Here is a 22,405-nt window from a genome sequence, read left to right as displayed (position 1 = left end):
CACTTAGATTACTAAATTTTTCACTGTAAATGCGATTACCACTAAGAAATCAAGGTTTATATGTGCAACTGGAATGTCTCGCGTCCCAAGACCTGTCTTTTATTATAGGTTTATCAAAGAAACTGTCCATTAGCACACAACATTTACATGCTTTTGGCTCATAGTAACACGTTTGTATCAAGTATTTATGAATGTTTAGTATGAACGTAAGCTTTATGGTATAGAAGAGTATTTTGTTGAGTACCATACATTTTTTGCCGGTGTTCAAACAAGTTCTGATGACAATGCAAATCCTGGATATTTTCGATAGATTTTTTGAACTTCTTTTTACACCTATGAGGTGTGAACAGGAATAATGTACACATGGAATATGATACCTTGTTTGTATTATGTGTGATGATTTTAGTATGCAAACAAGGAGTCATCAATGGATGACCAATTTCAAAACATGCAATTAGTTGGTCATATTGCATTCGCATTTGTAAATGCAGTTTTTCCTTATTCTTTATTTCCAACTATATTTTTCGAACAACCAATCTGTCGACAGAAAACAAAATTACAGACGAAATCCACGATGATCCGCAGACCTCAAGTGAATGTTCTAGAAAGTTCTACGCATACAGTAAAGGTGATGCTCATTATCAGTTGCACGCACAATAAGAGGAAGTTTCTGCACAATTTTCTGAAACTTGATCAAAAGATTTCTGGCTCTTAATTCAGCTGTCAAAACTAATTACTCTTTTAGAATAATTGTTATATAATATAATTAGAATAAAGGACAATACAACAAAAATGCTTTAACTAAATATTTCATCATTTATATGCACATGAAGAACAAAGTTTGAATCAGAAGATATGTTGTCGTTTCAACGTAAGCTAACATTGTCCTCACAACATTTAGTTATGAAATGTTGCTTCTAAATTTGCATGAGAAAATACTCTGTTAGCCTGAGTATTATTGCATATAAATTACATTTATAATTAGATGGCAACCTTATGAATGTTTATTATTTTGAACTCACTACATCATGAAAGGAGAAACAAATAATAAGTACTTCTGCGCCTACGATGTTTTAATGTTGCCGGTACTATGCTGTCGTTTTGTTACTCTTTTTCCTGCCTATGCGGCATCTTCCCGACATTGTAATGTTCTTTCTTGCACATTTAGTCTTGATATTCATATTTTTGTTAATTGTGAAACAAAATCTTTTCCATGCAGCGCATCAAGACAATAGTCTGCATTCTCATGTGTTTCTTTTGTAAGAATAACATTGTCTTTCACTCTGATCTATATATTTTGTCCTGTACATCAGCCCTTATACCTCGATTTACATTAGCCACCTCATTTATGTCCATGTCTCCCAATTCTGCACTGGACCGGTAGACATTAACGGACGTACACCTCAAAATTGATATGGTGCAGGTATAACTGTATTACCTCCTATGTTTTGGAGCCGAGACATTTCCTCTACGATCGCAAATACTTGCTTTTATTCAGAGCCCGTTATGCTGTTTCGTCTCTCTGCTTCCAAAAGTCATAAGGCATTTATATCCAGTAGCTTCCCCACATTGTTTACATCTCTTGTTGTCGGAAAGATGCGTATCTTATGATGTTGCCCGTATCCCAGGTTATAATATCCGATTCCTGATAATTTCAAAATCCAGTTGAATGTCATTAGAGACTATTTTATTACTTTCTGATTCCATTAGTAATTGATTGAATTATTGAGTTCTTCCATTAACGATAACCAGTTCTGTGGTGTCTCAACTTCCGTATAATCAACATAATCTATCCAAATGATACCCCTTTGATCATCACATCCCAGTATATCATTTTATGAATTGTTATTCTCGTTCTCCAAGACAGCATTATGCTGGCTATAAATCGATGCATGATTTTGTTGCTAAGCATTACAAACTCACTAACTGCGGTAATGCATCCCAGAAATAATAGTAGTTGTTGCAGGATCCATACCATTCACTGTTCGTTACCCAATCTCCTTCTAAGTGCATGAGTGAAAATATGCGAATCTCTATAGTTACATTGCCCTTTTCATAACCATCTGCATGGAGACATCAGTGGTTCTCATATCTTGGGTCTAGGGGAACCTAAGGTCAGATATACGCACAATTACATCTTCATATAACTGGGATACACAGAAATTGTATCGGTTTATATATTCATTATTACTTCAAACCTGGATACAAATGGATACCTATCGTTGAATTTGTACAAAATACATAATATAATATTAAGTTAAATTAAGAGACTAGCACAAAACACACAAACACAAACACGTATGTATGTGTAATGAATGATTCACGTACTGAAATATAACGCTAGTCTGGCTTTTGTTCAAGTACATCTCATTGTTGTAATATACGTGTTTCATGTATGCTATTTACTGATTAAAGCAAAATATTTTTGAGATATTAGGAAATATTGTGATACTTCTTTGTTAGAGGGTCTTGTGGCACGGTGGATGAGGGCTTTCTAAAAACCGTGGTAATAAAATTCTTCATAATGGATCTTCCTTCCTAAATAACATATATCGTTTCTTGTTATTTCCTGATTTTCTCTAAAATGTTTTGTACCAGTTCCTTTTTATTCTATGTATATAATTTAATCAGCATCTTTCTGCATCTAAGTACTCAAATATAATTATTGATTTCATTACCATGTATATCTTTTTTTATTGAGTTGTCATTGCCATTTAGAGTATGGATTGCTCGGGATACCTTTTCATCATGTTTTAAAACATTGTTGCATATCAACTCCTTGAATTATTTTGCCACAAATCCTATCAATGTTACAATGAACCCATTTAAAATAGAGATGAACTAACTATACACTATATTCCTATTTCCAATCCAGCTACCGTGACATCCACAGAGCTTTCGACTTTTGCCTCTACCTAAATTAAAACTTTGCATGCTACTCCGTATTTCTTTCTAACATATCTATAGCGTTAGATTTTTTTAACCAATAAGTTTAATCTCGTTCAAGACAAACCTATGTAGAGCTCAACGACGGGGTCAGATGTTAAAGATGTTTACTTGATCTCGTGTTGCTTATACATATATATGTGTGGTAATAAATTATGAACTTCCTGATTTTTTAAATCTTAATCATTGTATCAGTTTATCAGTTGGACAGTTTATCTACGCTTTTTTAAGCACGTTTTAGTGATACGTATGTCGTTATATTCAGCAGGTTCGGTAGGAATCAGCTAATAGTGCCAGTTCTGCTTGGGTATTTGATTAGTATGAAGGCATGGAGATGGCTAACCGCTCTTTTTTAACATTTTGCATCTGTACCTTAACGTTAAGGTTAAACTTAACGAACTTCTTTCTGATCTCCTCCGTCCAAATCTTGAACAATCCATGGCCCTCCGTAGTTTGGAGAGATCCTTTCCAGAACAACCCTCATTTTGTATGAGAGTAGACAAAGGAACTGAGGTGGAAGAGGCATTTGCTTACATGGCTGTCCCCTGCCTTTCCCGCAATTTAGTCTCTTTGGATGGCCCCGGGGCCGGTTTTATTGGCTGGCTTGGAACCGTTGTAATATTTTCATACCCTTGGTCAGCCGTTGACGGCTGCGTGGCTGAAGTTGACTGCTGCCTCACTCCTGTAGCCGGTATTACCTTCAGCATATCAATTTATTCTAAATCGCTTATCTTTTCATCCCATGGTAACAGAATGAGATGCAAGGTGGATTCTAATTCATATCATATTACAAGAATAAACCCTCGTTCGATTTGCATTTTACTACTTTGTTGGGTTGATCACAGCACAAAATAGGTATGTAGTGAACCCGTTTTGATACAGCTTTTCAATGATGGGTTCTTTCCTTTATTTCTTCCATTTTTAGTCATTTATTTTTAGATTCCAGCCTGTGGCAGAGTAAAGAAGTCATCTTGGCTTGCACGTTAAGTGTTTGTTTTGTTAAATTGTTTCTTCTCCTGAACAAAATCTTGTTTATCTCGAGAAGTTGAGAAACTATTTTGTGTTTGTGCCGTTATTAATTGATGTATATAAAACTCTATAATATGTGAAATTATATTGGTGTACTTATATATAATTTCCTTTACATAATCATGTATCCAAGTACATAACGTGGGATCACAGGAATAAGCTCTTTCCTCTATGTTTAGTATGTACGTGTCAGTTTATAAATTTAACTTTTTGTATATACCTTGGATTTCTCAATAGAAATCAAGTGGGTTTGTACATATATCTGTGCGTCAAATTCAGCAATGCCATTCAGCTCATCGTTGAAAAGTCTCAAGTCTAGAACTGTCTTATTCGTTTATGATAAACTAGATGTACGGTCATTCGGATGGTCACTATTGTCTGAAACTTAATGCTATCTTTGATGTCCTTATGGAGGTATATAAAAAATATGTATCGATGCAATGACTACAAAAATCATTCTCCCTGCCTTATATTAAATATTCATTTTACAATCTGTCTAAACACGCGTAATAATCGTTTTTGAGTTCAATACTCCTTAAAGGTGGATGCAATTATCTTCTCAGATGTTTTCATATTGGTTCACCAAATATCCATATGCTCATATTGTTTTATTTAAGGGTGTATATCTCTATATAAAATAAGATAATATTTTTTTCTTTGTAGTTTTAACTTTTGACAGCTGCTTATCACTCGACTCATTAAAAATAACTTGTTCTGGCTAACGCTAAAATCTGAGTTGAAACCAAATACTGTGAAGAGTATTTATGTGGCTCCATCTTGATATGTTTCTCCTTGTTACATGAATAATGGTCCATCTTCATATTATACACTCATATTTAATATATTAATGGTACCGATTTATAGACCATAAACAGTTTATGTATAAAATTCTAAGGGATACAGACAAAGATCTTAAAAAATTGTTACGTATATCTTATTTAATATATATTTATTTTAATTTAATTGTTTGTTTGTCAGTTTTAAATTTTTATTTTTCTTACATGCTATTGTCATCTAAATTTATTCACTAGAGATGATACTTTTTCAGAAAATTGTTTGACCTTGACTGTTTATAAACAACAGGTGTTGACCTAAATTCTGGCCTGGATTCAGAATTAGTAAACAAAGTTCTATTTTATTTTAAAATGATTGGTTGTTGTCAATGTCATGATAGGACTACTTGGGTTAAGAAGTAAACAATTTTTTTAAAAATTTTTATTCTGGGAATAAAATTATTGGTCTAATCAAGGCCATGTTCTGTGTATGTGATATAAACATGATCATGCGACCCCCCTCTGATTTCGCAACTTGGGGGAATTTCGAAACTGTGTCTTATGATACAATATAATCTTTGTTTTGAGAGAGATTTCTCAGTTTTGGGCTTTTCATACTGATGTCAAGTTAATTTGTTGTAGCCAGATTTGAGCTATAATAATTCTTCTGATCAGTTGGATTTCAAAAGGATTAAGTCTTTATTCTCTGGAAATATTTTGAGGAGTGCTCACACAGACATTTTGGAAAGACATTGCTTACAAATTTAATTTGGATTTCCAACACCGGAGTGCCATTATTTGTATTTCTACAAGGAACTGTAGATAAGCACAATACTGACTACAGCATACGTCATCGTCATCCATCTTGGATTTTACATCAGGATTCGAATTTGAAATTATTAGAACATTTATTACTAGGACTGGGTATTTTAATTCGTGGATTATTCTTAAATTGTTTTGGATTTGATTCTTGAAACCGTAAGTTCTTCTCCTTTTTTCATTTTTACAGAATTTTCCAGGAAAATAAATTATTTGTTGAATTTTAAAAAGCTTGTTATTTTCACTCTTTCTGTGTTACTGTTTATTCGAGCCTAAACACGTAACAAAGTTGAATAGCCACTATTGAAACATCTCTTGTATTAATGGTTTCACCCTCAACAAACTGCATCAGATTAATTTCATTTATGTGTAGTTCTTCCGTTATTAATTTCTAACAATTTATAGTTATTGTCCGCCATGTACACTGTTTAGTTGCCACTCTTGGTGATATCTGCTTTCGAGTTGTGTTTCAAAGATTCAGGTTCAATACTTTCTTAATTATTAACATTTCATTATCGCTTTCTGTTTGACTTTATTCAACTACATCTCAAGGATGTAAAATGCGTGTTTTATTTATATCAGTTATTCATAGAACGATATTATGTTTGATATGTTTGGAAATATTGTGATATTTCTCTGTCAGGGGGTCTTGTTTCACCATAGATGTAGACTTTCTTTGTACAATTGATTGTAACATAACTTTCCATTTGGAAGAAATGTAGACATCAATGACATGCGCTTAAGGCACAGGCTTGCGCAGTTAAATTTTTCACCATTTAATTTGTAACTGCACTCTAAAAAAACATTGTTATAAAATTCATCAAAATAGAACTTTGTTGCAATCTAGCGCGAAAATAATTTGCTTTCATTTCCTAATATCTTCTAAAACTGATTTTCTACCAGTTCTTTTTTATTCTATGAATCTTATCATGGTTCCATTAGTATCTTTCTGCATCTGTTGTTCTCATTAATAAGTACCGATTTCATTGGCACATATTTCTTTGTTTATTGTGTTGTCAATGCCACTGATCTTGTGGATTGCTCGAGTTACTATTTCATCGTGTTTTGAAACATTGGTGTACGTCAACTCCTTGTCAGCTTTTGCAACAAATTATATAAATGTTGCACCGAGCCCAATAAAAGAAGAAAAAAAAAATAACAATGCAGATAATCACTATTCCAAATACAGCTACCGTAACATCCACAGACCTTAAAATTGTTGCCTCTACCTAAATTGAATATTAATATGCTTCTCCGTAATTCTTTCTAACACATCAATCGGGTCCGATCTCTTTAATCAAAGAAGTTTATTATCGTTTATTTAATGCAGCCTAAATTAAATATCATTGTAGTTGAATTTGTACTGCAGCGACCGGTGCAGAGCACAACGGCAGTATAAGGTGTTATGGATGTATACTTTCATTCGTTTCGCTTAATTAAATATACTGAGGAAAGATACCATTTACTGTTTGTTGGAAGCACAATTTGTATATCTAACGCGTACATCGCAGAAGTCGACGCATAACACGAGTTTTTAATTCAAGAAGTTTGAATCGTCTGCTTTGTTGAAAGATGTCGCACTGATGTATTATACATTTACTTATAGAAATAGACATCTGGCCAGGTATAACATGTACACGTAAGAAAGAATAACATTCTGGTCATTAATTACTCATTCTACTTTGCATATGCTTGTCTTTTCGTCTAGAGGTAAACTTTGTTAAATAATTATTTATTGAATAATAATTTTATCTCCTAACGGTCCATGTGTTACGTGACAATAAATTATGAAAACCTAATATAAACAATTCTCTTAGCCAGCGTATCAGTTGGCCACTTTATCTCCGCCATCTGTTAAGCACGTCTTCACTAATCACTACCCTACTGTGCTATCATCGTGGGAAGCGTATGTGGCGAAAATAATTTTGTCTGAGAACGGATGGAAACGGTGTGCAGGAAAGATCTGAGACCATTGTTTTCTTTTTCCTCACTATCCGACTCAATAAGGCATAAAATCGTCTCTGGTCTAGTGGAAACAATGCTTCCTGGAATCAATGTTATCAACAGCAGGAAGACCTGGACCAGATGTTGCTGAGTCGCTCATACGGGTTCGAACAGACATACTTTATTTATTTTGAACGACTGCGCCATTTTTAGTGGGGTGCAACACATGGAGACTATTTTGGGATATGCCTGTAACATACAAGTATTAGTGTGAAGGTCATTACAAAAAAGTATAACGCAGCGGCAAAGGAATTTCACCAGTAGACATTGAGAATGGTTCTATTTCATTTAGGGATGCGTTAAAACAAAACGCTATCGAAGCAGAGGACCGCCGGAAGCCCACTAATATTTAAAACGTGAAGGCTATAGTAAAGTCATACGGCAGAGTTTTCCACATATAATGGACCAGTTTATTTATGCGATATAAGCCTTTTGATAGCTGCACCTGTTTTGTATACTGTGTCACTTTTAACTGTCGCCCGTCTACTTTATCTTGCGAGTCCAATTATTTAGAGGCTCGCAAATATTTAAATGTGTTATGGTTCATATAGGTGACATCTATATTCAGGATGTCCTGGGTTCAATCCCCAACACTTGCCAGCAGAAGCATGATGATGTTGATAGACATAGGAGTCAACAGCTGTGGTTCGCATTCTTCCTATTGTTGACAACTATCAGGTTGCTACATACCTGAAAGAAGATCAACTCAAGATAGCCTCCTTAGGTCAACTGGCTAGTCATTTTTATTTTAAATGCGGTACCTCATTGATTTCACTAGCTGCAGAGATCACATTGAATCTTAGAATACGACTAACGTAGATATCAACGAGGTACGGAATACAGAAGCGGGAACGATACCGTCTCCAGTAGGGACTAAAAAAGGTTGAGAGAGAAAACAGAGAAAAAAACACACAGACAGAGTCATAGCAGGAAAAATAAACTTGCCGCTGATATAGAAATGAGAAGAAAGATGATCAAGTCGGATAAGCCAGATTATTACAACACTGATCTTTTCGTTCATGAGGTCTTTGTGTGCGGCTTGTTGTATGTTTCTACACCCAATCCTAATCTCTTAGCTGTTAAACCAAATCTACTCCTTCCTATAATTCAGCGGTTGTCAACCCAACCCATTTTCGTATAGAGTAGTCATTACTATTAGACTTGTCAAAATAAACAAAAAACATTAATCACCACGACAACCATGGACTTGAGCAACCTTCTCTTCAACGATTATTGTCTTGCTGGACTCGAAATTAGGTAATGTATGCTGGCTAAACATTTCTTTCATATGAGGCCTCCAGATCGGGAGTGCTTAGAATTTGTGTTATACCGCCAAGACTGTTGGCATAACCGCGATGAGCTTGTGGCCTCCATACATGCGAATTAAAAGGGCATTCTAAACGCTAATATTATTTACAGCAGCATATATGGCGGCAGCAGTGGACATGACGGTGGGAGGTGTAATCCTCAACGCAGTCGCATTCTCCGGCTCCAGCTAAGCCTTTAAACATATAGATAAAACAGACAAATGCACTGTGTATGCTTCATGATAAAGCCCCATTGTCTCTACAAGAAACGTCAGCAAAATATTAGCGCAGATACGCTTATGGTGTCATACGAGAAAACAAGAGCTTCGTTACAAAAGCAATAAATATCTTCCTGGAACCAACATTATTACTATGCGCCAATTTGGCGTATCCGCACCCAATGAGGTACATCAGACTGATGTCCTCTTTGTGCTTCACGATACCGATGGGTAAAAATTGGTTAAATGCACCGTTACTGTAGCAAATGCAGCCAGTCGCTATAAGCGGGAAGTCATTCTGCACATCAAACAATGTCAGAAGTTGCGAACGTGTTATAGTCTATTTATAACAATGATCCTGAACCACAGTGACAAGATTTGCTGCAGATTGATCTCAATAGAGAGTCAACGGGCGCAGAGCCTTAGCTACTGACGAAACACAACGTTCGGGTAAGGCGAGGGTCATGCCGGCGTACACCAGGCTCTAACTATAGTAGAGCTCTTTAACCGGACACTAGTAGAAAGATTGTTTGGAAATCAGTGAGCCCAGAAAATATTAATTTCCGCGAGTGGCATAGCATATCGCAGTGTATAATTGGATACGTGGTTGCTCGCTGTGGTAGACCCTCAACAGCTAGGTAGCTCGATCTCCGGGAAAGGCGCCTTTCAACCATTTCCGCATAGCTCCTACAATGGCTGCAAACAAACGTGTAGAGGGACTGCCCCCATCTTTGTTAGCCCGAATAGATTAGCTTTATTTAACGAGGAGAGTTGGAGGACAGTGGACGTCGCGACACTGATTATATATGGTCTGTGGATACTTACACTATTCTTGACCGATCGAACATCCCTCACCAGTTATTCCCCTTCCATTTTACAAAGTTTATTAGACTGTAATGAGTGGACTACGCAGTGAGGGTTCGTGGGAGAAACCTACAGGTCGTTCCAGATTACACTGAACTGCGTTAAAATAATATGTTATTCAGTTAAAGATATACGTAATCTCATTTATATGACACTGACTATCCACACAGCTCTTTTCCCTGAGCCCATACAAGAAAGTCGGTCCCTAAATGGAAAGATTCTGGCTTGGACAATTGAAACACGCTTCTGAATCTTTGCTCGCTTCAGTATCGTTAAGAGCTAAGTCTTTTAAACATAATCATACAAATATCACTCCATAGAATGACTCCGTGAATTTACAGATTTTCGTCCATAACTCACCAATATATATATATATATATATATATATATATATATATATATATATATATATATATATATATATATATATATATATATATATATATATATATATATATATATATATATATATATATATATATATGTATGTATGTATGTATATTACGAGTCTATGCTCTTAAAATAAGCAACAGAAAAGATTGTAAGACAACAAGCTTTGTAAAATTTAACAAATATAATTTATTTCTCTAGAATACAAAGTTAAAAATGAGAAAATAGAACTTACGGCATTGCGAATTAAATCCTAAATTAATCCAAGAATTACAGACACAAGTCCTAGTAATTTAATGACCTGGACATTTTTTTGGTAGAAGTCCCCCAAAAGATATTAAAGCACAAATGTCCTCACAATCACAAGATTATATAGTTCTCCGCTTAGCCTCACTTCACAATTAGAATTTTCTTAAAAAACATTACCTATTGGAACCACTCCGGTGGCCTAGTGGTTATAGCGTCCGCCTCGGATGCGGTAGGTCGTGGGTTCGATCCCCGGCCGAGTCATACCAAAGACTTACAAAAATGGTACTAGCAGCTGCCTCACTTGACGCTCAGCATTAAGAGGTTAGTGTAATGACTGGTTGGTCTGGTGTCAGGATAATGTGACTGGGTGGGACATCATGCCACATGTCTGCGGCATGATGCCCCAGTGCTAGACATCACTATAAACTGTCACACTGCAGACATCGTAGCGATATGACTGAAAAATTGTTAAAGCTACGTTAAAAATCCAGATCACACACACACACACACACACACACACACACACACATATTGGAAAATAGCCTTCTAGAATGATCCTGTTGTTTACAAAACAAAAACCCTGGATTGTGTATAATTCACTTAGGAAACTCCGAAACTTTGACACAAATAAACATATATACCTCTTTTATTAATAATGATCCTGATATTAAGCCCATACACAGAGAGAATAATTTAGCTATGTCTTAGCTGTTTACAATGAATAAATTAAAAAAGTCAAATTGGGTCAAGCAGAAATGAACTCGGTTTTGGACAAGATCAAGTCCAACATACAATGTTACATTACAATAGCATGTAATAAAAAATACAACTAACAAACAATTAAATTAAATATATATAACAAAATGCTTTGCGAGGTCTTTGGGGTCACACCACCGTCCTGCACCTTGAATACACCCTTCACATGCCAGAAAGCTCAGCGAGAGCTACGGGGTCACACCCACCCTCGTGCTTGCCTGCCTGCCTGCTGCACTTCGATCTTTGACTGACTGCTTTATATTCTGAGATCACATCAATGTATGTACGACAACTTTTCAGGCAGCATGGATATCTTGCGGGAATACGTTTTCCCTTAAAATCACAGTGTCAGTGTAGGTCAGTGACTATAACCAATATTCACTCTTGGTAACCTGTTTTGCCTAAACTGCTAATTTGACGTGATTGTGTGACAAAGGTCACGGTAAAAATATATTTTCTATGAGCAAACAGAAGATGTTCCGACTCATCCCTTTATGAACATTGCAAAACGGTGTGGTCAGAAACTTGGCATCACGCGTGCCGTGAGCATAATATTTGGTTAGTACAAGAGGCAGCGTTTGCGGGGTGTTATCCAATGAAGCCGCGAAACGTACCCCTTCGCCAAGCAGTTTAATGTTAGTACAAGTCACGTTAAAACAATACGATGTTTAATAGAGATTCCAAAATCCAACGGGTAAAATGATCAAATCGAGACAACAGTATATTAATTGTATGATAACACTATGTCAGGTCTGATAGATCTTTCTCCCGAGAGAATAGAAGATAATCGATTTATGTATTGAAAATGCCAGTATATGCGTTGGTATCAGTGGATGTCGTGTCCTAAAGATATTGCTCCCCACAAGACAGATCGACCTTTCAAAAAAGCAACTTGAGGAGAAGTGGTCTCTGCGTGGAACGGCTGGAAACTGGGCAGATGTTAAACGCTTTAATATATGTTAATCGGCTACAAGAGGTGATATACTATGATCATATAAGTCTTCCATTGTACTTTTCCTTGAGCATCGAAAGGAAATACAACATATTTGCAGTAAATAAAATTGAAGATTAGTTCTTATAAGGTTAATGGCATATTGAGCTATAGAGGAAATAAGATCATTCCCAGAGACGTAGGTCCCAGCGGAGTATGTGGCTTGCACGTAGTACACGACCCTACCATGGGTACTGCAGATATGGTGTCCCCGCAAAACAAGAACCTTCCTCTAACAATGGTGCAGCACCTGCTTCCCGGATTCACCATGGCCTGGTATCCTGGATTCTCATTGATAGATACATAGGTCTCGATTAGGAAGTTCAGGAACTCTTCAAACACATTGACGGCATCCATGTTCTACACTAATTCCACTGTCGACAATCGTTGATATTACATCGTCAGGGTTCGGTTTCTTCCTGATGAATTTAATCCTTTGAATTCCGTCTGATATCTGCTTCCTTTATGCCATATTGCTAAATCCATTCTTGTAATGGAAAGTTGGTAATGTTCTTGCTACATTTTTATTTTGTAGAATTCTAGTTCCAGTATGAATGTCATTTTATTCCTTGAAATGAGACATTTTGCTGTTTTGCACATTAAATCCAGACTTATATACGAAAGCCTTTGATGTTATGTCCAAAGGAATTTCATGGGGTATTACAGATATATGCACCTCAGTGTAGCTGGATTTTATGTGTCTTTGTAGAACTAGTTAGGAGTTAACAATCCCTTCGTGTCCTTTCATAAAATTCTCTTTTACTTTCATGAGCTTATTGTTTCCTTTAGAATATAGAATATATGCTCCCCTGCACAACAGACAATCTGGTTAGGTCCGTTGTCAGTGGATATGACAATTATTTCGGCATGGCGTGTTGAGTGGTCTTCAGCAGATGTTGTAAACCTCCAGCCCCCTCGTAGCTGAGCCATCTGTCTGCCCTCCTGGCTTCAACCTTCCACGATAATGTGGACCACGCTGAACCGTTTCCGAACAGGAGAGGGGCATTGTGCAGTCAACCTTGCACGACGGGGTCAGCAAAAGACTTATCCTGTAGCTGTGGAGCTCTGCAGACCATGTCACACATTGTGAACAACTGCACATTGACAAAGTTCCCTAGGGGACTGCAGACTCTGCACCTTGCTGATGATGGTGCTGTTAAATGTCTGGGGATGTACTGTACACGATAAATACATAAATAAATGCCGTTGTAGAATCTTTAATTCTATGTATCTTCAACTTACATGCTTATAATCTTGAAAAATCGCATATACATTGATAACTATCCAGCTGTTAATTCCTAATAAACGTTTTTAAAACCCAACAATTTGTAAAGTTTACCTCTGAGAAATTGTGCTGGGTCAAGCAGGAATTGAAATAGTTGCATGAATTGGGATAAAACTAATGGTTTAAATATGGTAATTTTTGCATTCATAATATTTTTCTACTTTTGAAGCGTTGCTTATATCTTCCTCCTTAAAACTGACATCTTTGTAGACCCATTTCCTCTGACTTCAATTTTTACGGAACAGTATAACCAAACAATGAAAAGAAATTTCAGAGACAAGAAATTCTCTCCAACATCACCAAATTATTTGTTTGCAGGTAGCTCATGCTCACAAACTCTTCTTTGAGACAAGGGGGAAGGGGTAAACGTGAATATGAGTAAGTGTGTACGATAATACGGTTCACTGATGTCACTCCTATGACTGAGCAGTTATTCATTTAATTTGAATCTGTCTATACCGTCCGTGGAAACTTTTGTATCCATGTTCGCTGAGTGTACTGACTGCTACGCATGCATGGAGTTGATACGGTCAATGTCAAATTAGTCTCTCAGTCAGTCATACAATCGTTTTCTATAATTTTCGATTTACCCCTGAAACCAATAATCTTATTTAACGGTCTATGTAAAAGAGTGAGGACGTAATACGAGTTATTTTTAATTAGTGTACGTATTTTTCAATACTAAAATGCGTTTAAAACTGATACTCTTTTGTCTTTACTTGAACATAGCATGTAACTTGAAGCTTTAAAGAAGAGTTTACATCGATATTCTAACATTGCCGTAAGTTATATTGCATGGAGTTACTTACGAAAATTGTAGAGATCTGTTCCATATAAAATATTTAGAATCTTTCACCGCATCCGTCGCAAGGATAAAAATATATTGATTTATTTCGCTACAGTCATTGTACTAATCTTCAAAGACAAAGGCATTCATCTGAGATTAGGCTATTCTTCAGAGATTTTCACCCGATATTATGCTATCTCACATATACATTCATCTGATATTAGACTATTCAGTAAAGACATTTGTCGAAGATTCTGCTATTTCACAAAGACAGTAATCTGAGACTATGTTATTTGAGAAAGACATTCATCTATGATTATTTATTAAACTTAGTCATCGGAACTATTACAATCCTAAATGATATTCACCTGAGATTATGCTAATCAACAAAAGCGTTGATCTGAGATTATATTATGCATTTATTAAGAACCTTTAATATAACACATCGGCAAAATTGTATGTTGTGCAAAAATTTAATAAATGAATCTGAACTATATATATAATATTATTATTTACTAATATATACATTACCTCTTGCTGAATTATTCATAACGTTTTATCCTAGCATAAATCGCTTTCTCTTACTGTTGAACGATATCTTTGGCATTTTATGACCAAGCATGATATGAAAGTGAATGTGAATTATCACTCAGCCTGATATTATATTCATGAATATTTACATCAAAATGTTGTCTACACAGTCATAAGCAATCTCAGCCTTTTTTGTCAAGAAAAAAGCCAGACATGATACTATTGGTTTTCCTTCATTCGTATCAGCTTTATATATATGGTGCTGACTGATTCGAAATATACGAAATGCGAAAATTAAAAACAAAAACAGACCTAAACATACACAACAACAGTAAGGAAACTTTCAGTTTGATTGCAGTAAGGTTTGCAATATATAAAAATTGCATATTAGATTTGGAAATTTCCGATGTTAAGTCAGAAGTTATCTATAAAGATTGTAGGAAATGTTCAAGTTTTAATTACTAAACTTCTTCTGACAAGTTCCATAACTTTTCTTTCTGAGAAGGTTCTATACCTTGGCTTTGGTGAGTTTTAAAACTTTGAAGCTGCGGTTTTCATAATTTCCAAGTATAAGCAAAAATGATGTGAATTTCAGTATTATTCTCATTTATGGTACTCCTCTTTTGCATTGCCATTGGTTTTACCAAGCTTCAGTAATCTCTACACTTTTCAGCACGTTAATTATGGTAAAGGTCAGAACCCTAAATACATACAACTGAGTAAAAGTCTACGTCTATGGTTGTCACGTTATAAGTAAGGGACAATATCCAGATTGCAACATGTTTATGCTAGACCCTGAGGCTAATTATTCGCTTCATAAATGTTGCGAGTGTAAGCCGACATAAAAAAGACGGATGGGAAGCCAATTGTATATAACATGGCCATAGGAACTTGTTACTGGCGCCTTATCTGGCTGAGTGCGATTCACAGGTAAGTGGAATGAATTGCCGGTGTTGGCTCAAAGGAATTTCAAGTGGGGGTCGTAAATCCATCCTTGACAGACTGCCGGGGAGGGGGCAATGTCTGCTAATTATGTAGACCATGGGTGAATCGACATCCACTCGGAATTGAGCAGGGCGTGGCCACCATTGGAATCGCAAGTTTAAATCTAGTGTCTTGAAACTAAACGTCAATAGTCGCTAAACCATCTTGCAGGAATTACATCAGGAAGTTCTAAGCTACTCCGATGTCATCCGAAATTGGCGGGAAACATTGTTATTCTGGGAATTACAAAGGAGCTTCGGAAAGGAAGCTTTTAGGGACCGGAGGAGCTGTAGGAGACAGAGGAGGGAAATACCCTAGTACAGTTGGTTACGAGTCTCTGGGAGACAAGAAAAGGAGAAAGGAAGTGGAGGAGGTGGAAGGGTGAAGGACGTGGTTGTTGGACTGAAGGGGTACTGGGTACCAGTCAAGAAATACTACAGATAAGTAGAAACACAGGACAGGAGGAACATCTATCACACTAAGTCAGATGATGAAATAGGCCGTCACTTGGTCGAGTGAAAGACGAGTGATTGGGTTTTTAATATTGAATTTCATTTGAGGAAGGACTATCTGTAATTGAATGGCATTAAATTTGTTGTTTCACCTTTTGTTTATTCAATGATTTAAGTGTCGGTATTGCTGACTGGGGGCTCGGAGCTTTGCGTCTCTATCACTACTTCAATTTCTAACAGAAACGAGCCAGGGTGGGTGTTCTGTAATAATTAAAGATAATATTGGGAGCACCCCACTCCAACCTTAGGTAGTCTACTACGAGACCCCTTTACAATGGTATTCACCATAATAACAGACAAACAAGAGCTGAGAAAATGGTGATAGTTCATTCATTTCAACTTTACGCAAATTAAAGTTATTTACTGTCAATACTTATCAAAGCTACTGAGTAGCATTACTTCTGGTCTTGAGTTCTGAGATATAAAAGTTTTAATACTACAAGATTTTGAATTATGTTCGAAGAAATATTTTACGCATCCATCTCGATTAAAAAAAACAAGTTTAATTACATAAAGACGAATTAAAAGTTGACAATATAACGGCAGGAGCTTTGATTTAAATGGAGTAAATTAAGCGTGAAAGTGAATTCCAAATGATGTCTTTTTGCAGTTTGACAAAGGGTCATATATCATAATGATCTCAGGTCAAATAAGAATTCGGAAAATCACGTGACGCAGGTAATGTTCACACTGGATGAGGCAATATTGTCACTGGATGACACCGATGTTATTACCGTCCTGCTATGCACAGTCGCACGTTCTCACCGGCAACGTCCATATTTAGATATACAAATAGTTGAGGTAAGTATTGTTAAATTTGCTAGTAATTCGAGCACTTTCCATAAATGGTTTATCGTCGTCTTCTTTGCTTGAAGGAAACTTTTATTAAAATATACTTTTCTTCCTCCACAAAGGATTGGAAAGGAACATGCACATCTTCCAGACATTTCAATTTCTAAATAGTGAAGTGCCCTAGGCTATCATATTCAGAGAAGTATGAAGCTTATTTGTTGTTGATTTTCTCCAGTTTACTGCATTCAGGATTGCATGAAGCATAGCTGTTGTTGCTGTCCTGCCACGACACTTACACGGTCGAGGTTCATCTTTTAGAACGTAGGCATGATTCAGGTATGTGTGTCCGATACGCTATCGGTACACTACTGTCTCATTTATCCGATTTGTTCTACAGGAGGAATGATACTCTCCAATGATGGATTCGATGTTATTATGTTTGTATGTCGAATTTTCATTCCATAATTACGAAGATCATGTGGAACGAAGATCATGTTGATTCTGCCCTTTCCATTACACATTATGCTAATGTACCAAGGCAGCCAACAGTACAGAATAACTTTCACAGATTCTTTGAGAACATATTGTTTTTTGTAATATCTGAGATATTAGCTGGCTGTCAGATTTGAGATTCTGCAAGGCTTTCAATGTGGAAAGGGACTCCGAAAAGATGAGAATTTTTTTCTCTGAGATATTTCAAGGTAGTTAAAAACTTTGAGTATGGCTGTAATTTTCTGCAATATAAATTGAGGGTTCATCCTGTGTGGGTGTTGTTTCACAGGTTTTGAATTTACAATTTCAGTGTTATGGTAAATTTTGTTTGTTCTTGTCGGAACATCTCTAAAATTGTACTCATATTCAAGTAATAACTGTTTAAGTTAATTCCTTTCTTGTTGTTGCAAATGTGAGTGTTTCTGGTCCAGATTATTAATAATTTCTGAATTCCGAAGATTTGTTACTCCAAAGTCAGTAGAGTCCGTATGTATTCCTTCGCTTAAATCCTCACTGAGTGGGACAGGTACAACTAAATCAACTGCATGATTAACCTGGCTATCTCTCTCAATATACTGGTACTCCTTCAATTTAATTACATCCCATGGGTACTATTATTATAATTTAACTCATTCATTTTCTTCTTAGTTTTGTAAGGGCCGTAATACCTTATTTGAAGAAAGCTTTGAAGAATGAGCAAGAGAGATAGAACTATATTAACAGACTCAAACATTCTCTTCATTAAAGCTCTGTCGAACAACAATTTCACTTTTGACTTGAATTGCTGGATTTCAAATTCTCACATAACTTGTTGCAATCTTCCAGACATAAAAATTAACCCTTGATCAGATTGGACAAATTTGGGAAGGTGAAACTGAGTAAGAAACTTTATCAAAGCTTTTATTATTGTTTTAGCTTTAATATTCCTCAAAGGAATTGTCTCTGTGAATCTTGTTGACGAACACATTATGGTACAGAAGTATTGGTTACCTGACTTGGTCTTAGGTAAGGGACCAAGACAATCTACCACTATTCTGCTAAATGGTTCGTCAAAACCAGGACTAGACTGCAGATGAGCCTTAGGTACCTTCTGATCGTGTTTTCCTACCATTTGACAAGATCTGCAGTATTTACAAACATCACTTATAAGTTTTGGACAATAGAAGTGATTCAAGATCTTGTGATAAGTCTTATTAATCCCTAAATGACCAAAGGAGTTTCATGGACCAGACTAAGAATTTCCTGTCTGTATGACTTTAGAACTACAATTTGATAGTTCACTGACCATTTTAAATGAAATAACAAACGGGTAAAACTGTGGCTTCAGTTTCCCTAATGACCCATTGATCCAAACAGGAGATCTCGGGATCTTTTTCCTGTTCGACGACAAGTGGTTGTCGTTTTTCACCCTGATTAGAATAAAGATAATGAGCAGTTAAAAGAGGATCACTGTGAGCAATACCTTTTGACTGATCCAAGCAAGGAGTGAAAGTGACCTCATCAAAAGCCTGACCAATACATGTATCAGCTAAAGGAATACTTTCCTGATCAACATCAGTCTCAAGAGCTTTCTTTGTCATATATCTAGTAACTGCACAAGCTGAGTATAAATCAGGGAATTAATTTTCAAAAGGATCGACTTTCTGATCCAAATAGTGCTTGTCAGTTACAAGCCTTATCTCCAGCTAGTTCGTTGCCTAGTAATAAATGAATGCCCTCATCGGATAAAGAAAACACCGTTCCGACCGTCAAGGGTCCTGAGACTAAGTATGATGACAAATTTACACAATGGAGAGGAACAGTAACAAAGCAGCACTCTACTCCCTAAATAAGAATACTCTCATTAGAAGAAAACTTTTCAGAAAAAGACCAAGTACCTGATAATAAACGATTCTGAGAAGCTCCTGTTTTCCTTACAATTTTATTAGCGATGGGATTAGCTGAATCACTCATGAGTGATACAGAACCCTTCAACATAGATGGTTCATAATTCTGGATAATAAAATCAGACTAGGGTGTATTAGACCCATCAAATGTATTGCTTTCAATGCATGACCGTGACCTGGACCTCTTAGAAATAGGAGCATTTGGAACAGGCCTGTCTTGATTCTGATGATTATTTTTCAATTTGTAGCAATCGGAAATAACGTGTCGTTTCTTCTTGCAATAGGTACAAGTAGGAAGAGATAAGGATTTCTGATCATTCTTATCAGAATCTTGATTTCTAAAAATTGTGCCAGATTGAAATTTAGAAGGGATTTTATTAGGCTGAACTACTTTTCTACCAGAAGACATCTGAGTGCAAGACTTACAAAAACAAAAACAAAATCACTTTATGAGCTAAGGAGTACTCGTCAGCATTTTCCAAAGTTTCGACCTTATGCTCATCAAGATAAATCTTTATGTCACTATGGACACAGTTCTTGAAATCTTCAGTTAATACAAGTTTTCTGAGATTTTCATATAATTTATCAACTTCCTGCCTACGCACCATCAATCAAATAACTACTCCTTTGCTCTTGCAAACTAGACGTGAGTTTACCAGCATTTTTTTATAATTCCTGAAATTTTGCCGATAAGCCTCATGGACAAACCTAACTCATAACCCTTTAAGATGCATTCCTTAACCAGATCGTAGTCAGCACTTTGCTGTAGTAACAGTGAATTGTAAATATCTATAGCTTTACCAGTAAGAACACATTGGGATAACAGAGTCTAATGCTTCCTTGGCCATTTCAAATTTTCAGTAAGTTTTTCAAACTGAGAAAAATATCTGTCTACTTCTTTTTCTCTAAATGGGGGCACTAACCCAAAATTCTTATTACATTAAAACTTGAATGTGTATGTAAAGTGGGAATCTGTTTTTCACTTGCCAGCTCTAATTCTTTTATTCTAAATTGACATTCACTTTCTTCCCTCTCTGTTTGTATTTGCTTTTCTTCTTTCTGTAACTGCATTTGTTCTTTCTGTAACTGTATTTTTTTCCTTCTGTCACTTTGTTTCTCCTCTTTCTCCAATTGCAACTGCATTTCCATCTGCTTCTCCTCTTTTCCAACTGCATTTGTTTTTTCCTCTTTTTCTTTCTGAAGTTCAAGCCTTCTTAACTCTAATTCCATTTTGTCTTTTAATTTTAATTCTTTTACTTTGATGTTAGAGTCTGATTCAGACTTAATCATCGAAACCAAAACAGTTTTATCCAAAACATTCCTTTGCACTAAATACTGAACCAAAATATTTATTATTTCTAAAATGTGAAATAATACTTGGAATTTAAAACTAGGTTCATTTAAATTTTCAAAACAAAGTTTTCTAAAAATATTTTAGCTAAAATTCATATCCCAAGGACGAGCACCTCGATTTTCTGTTACAAGTCTATGCTCTTAAAATAAGTAACAGAAAAGAGTGAAGACATCAAGCTTTGTAATATTTAACAAAATAATATATTTCCCAGGAATACAAAGTAAAATATAAGAAACAGACAGTTTAAATGATTGACTGATTTTGGAGCTGTAAGATCCGGTGCGCTCTCAGGTATGGCTTTTAACTTATCAAAAGCCTCTTGACATTTTTCAGTCCAATGAAACTTATACGAATCCGGAAATTTGTTTTGCGTCTTAATTAGCGTATAACTGTTGTGTTGATAGAAGCATTTCAGTCGGGCTCCAAACAATTGACATGTTAAGTTGTATTTAGTTGTGACCAGCCTCAGCTGAATTTTTTTCTGTTTTTTCTTCAAATTATTTAAATTTAAGATTCTTCTCCCTGGAAATAAAATATGTTCTAAATTAATTCTTGGATAAATGCATTCAGTGAAATTTATACAGAATTCAAAACTGGAATATTTTCTGTGATTTAACAAGAAACTGTTGACACATCAGTACTTCGCTGACTACTGTAGACGTCATCGCCTTCCATCTTGAATTTCATCGGGATTAAAACATCACATTGAAAGGACTTCTATTTTTTAATTCTTGGCTTATTTTTGTATTTACACCGAAATACCGTAAGTTATTTTTCTAATTTTTCACTTTGCATTATAGGGATATAACTTATTTGTTAAATTTTACAAAGCTTGTTGTCTTCACTCTTTTCTGTTACTTATTTTAAAAGCATAGACTCGTAACACTCTATCCTTTTTTTTTTTTTTTTTTGATACTCTAGACAGTTTATAGATATGCTATGGTATTGGAAAATTTCTTGCAGCGTTAAGTGTGTCGGTAATTACTTAATTACCTGCAGCAATTTCTTTAGAAACCGACCTATCAGAGTGTCTAATTTAATTTGTCTTAGTAAATAAAATGTTCTAAACTAATAGCGAATATTTCTGTGTTCGAATCTTTTGACGAGAGGTCTACCTAAAATGTGATTGACAAAATACCAAAGTTAACTTCTTGGTAGAGAAAGGTCCTAAACTGATTGAATTTCGAAAACTACTTTTAGATAAATATAATAACTTGATTGTGTAGTGCTACTGTTTGCTTGTTATGCTTGTTCGTTTATTTTGTTATTACTTTGTATGTTTATTGATTATGAGGGGTATTATAAGCGTTCTAAATTTTGGTACGCTATAAAAAAAAGTTCTTTAGTGTGTGTGTGTGTGTGCGCGCGCGCGCGCGCGCGCTCGCGTGATATTTTTTACGTAGCTTTAACAATTGTTTAGTCACATCACTACGATA

Source organism: Sinohyriopsis cumingii, chromosome 2 (genome assembly GCF_028554795.1).
Source record: "Sinohyriopsis cumingii isolate HCF-2022 chromosome 2, ASM2855479v2, whole genome shotgun sequence".
NCBI classification, from domain to species: domain Eukaryota; kingdom Metazoa; phylum Mollusca; class Bivalvia; order Unionida; family Unionidae; genus Sinohyriopsis; species Sinohyriopsis cumingii.
The sequence above is the reverse complement of the archived record's forward strand: the minus strand, read 5'-3'. Positions refer to the sequence as shown.